This window comes from Pleurodeles waltl, chromosome 5 (genome assembly GCF_031143425.1).
Source record: "Pleurodeles waltl isolate 20211129_DDA chromosome 5, aPleWal1.hap1.20221129, whole genome shotgun sequence".
NCBI classification, from domain to species: Eukaryota; Metazoa; Chordata; class Amphibia; order Caudata; family Salamandridae; genus Pleurodeles; species Pleurodeles waltl.
The window spans coordinates 1196756658-1196758792 of NC_090444.1; positions in this window are offsets into that span (position 1 = coordinate 1196756658).

Sequence of the window (2135 nt, forward strand, 5' to 3'; positions counted from 1 at the left end):
TACCACTCTGGTGTGTGGTCAAAGCTCCAGGATCAACAATGTACCCTAGTTATTTAAGGTTTGAATATCGAATATTTGACAATGATTTAAGCATGGTTACAAGCTGAAGATCAGTTGCTAAACTTTAATTTGCAAATTTATGTTTTAACTCACTTTCAGCTGTCCATTGAACAGTACGAAAATGTCTGCTAGTAAATCTGTTTTTAGAACATCTCACTAACTCAAGGTATGTGCTAAGGAACTGCCATTATCGGGATCTGATGTCTTATTAACTTCAGAGCAAATTAGCCCTGCCATGGACTGAGATGTCCATCTTTTAAATATATACCAACAAAGAACAGTTGATTATGTAGCTGCTAAGTTTAAAATGGTCCTACCTACTTCCAATCTCACAGATTGGGGAATACCGCTATGTATATTTAGCAGAGGTATGGAATGTTATAAAATATCTAGCTGTCGAAGGGACAGAATGCTTCACAAATCTACTTGCCCTGAATTCAAATCCACTCTCCCATTTGATGCCATGTTGTGAGGAGACAAATCATAGCATGACTATGCCCAGATGCTTGCATTCCAGTGCCTAGATTGCAAACTAACGATCAACAAGACCATTCACAGCCTGAACTTCTCCACTTGAGCAGATTGCTTTATCTCACTGTGTCTTAGCTCCCTTGTCTGCCATAACTGTGAGCATATGTCAAGCACTAGAACAATGACTGGTTCATATTCTACAAATTGATAAACTCCCAGAGGTCTAGTCGGACTCAAATGTTATAGGCCTGAATATCAAAGCTATGTACCCTTGTAACTTCGCTTATAAGTGCAAAAGTTGGATTTGCATTGATGAAAGGAGTTACTTGCATGAAGATTATTGTGTGCACAAATCTCCACATAGGAGCTGGAAGTAGATGGGAAGTGGTAGACCCATGGTTGGACTGCCGTAGAGATTCGACATTCTCACAAACAAATGTTTAACAAAATTCACCAACTCCTCTTAAACCTATTCTACAACCCCTAGAAAAGGTTGGAAATGTACCCCTGACAAGGTATGAGTAAAAAGGGCGGAAGGGACCATCACCTCCAAAAACTAAGGTGGGGTAGCAGGGAAAGGAATTTCATCACAGGGGGACATATCTGACCAGTGGGCAAAAAAGTTTTAACAAGTGCATTTACACTTGCTCAGAAGACGTTTGCATGTTCCTGTGAAAACAGAATTCAAAAACATTTGCTGTGAGTATGGTTACCAGTACATCTTCTGTAAACTCTTGCAAATTCCTGTAAGCCTTAGTGCAAACTCGGAGAAATGCAGATGCCAATTTGTGACTTTCCTTACTAACTGTGCTTCACCTACATGATTTATGTTGCCCATAAAGGTGCCCTGAATGGTAGCTACAGAATCGCCGTTATTACTTTTTAATATACTTGCTTGCATCAACCATGTTTTATTAAATAACCCGTTACATAAAAGGTATTTAAAGTTACCTTTAAAACTGCCAACAGTTAAGCAAAACTGCCTTTAAATTTCACGTTTCTTTAATCAAACTGCAAATAATGCCTGGGTAAATTTTAGACTGAAAGCAATCACACATTTTTAGATATATCTGTATATATGTAATTATACGAGCCAATGAATTATGTGCCTTTACAAATTATGCAAACACGTTATCGAAGGAGTGGAAACTTGTGAAAATATATTTAAAAACATATCTGTGAATGAGTTAAATATGCCATATAATGCGACTGAGTTAAAATTATGTGAATATAGAGTGAATTATGAGAATAAGCCATCCATAGGGTAAAATATGTGGAGATATGTGCCCCCTCCCCACCCCCCAAAAAAAGCACTTTATTGAAAAAAAAAATGCACTTTATCGATTGAAAGGCATATTATTGAAGAGTGGAAACTTGTGAAAAAATAAAAATAAGTAAATATGTTAAATAAGCCATTTTAATGTTATTAATGAGTTAAAATTATGAAAAGACATCAGCAATACCAATACTTTATTGTAAAGTGAATTATGAAAATTAGCCATTTATTGAGTAAAATTTGCAGAGATATTTGCTCCCCAAAAAAGAACTTTATTGACTGAAAAGGCCCTTTGACAAAAAAGAAATATTGTGATTAATTTTTGTAA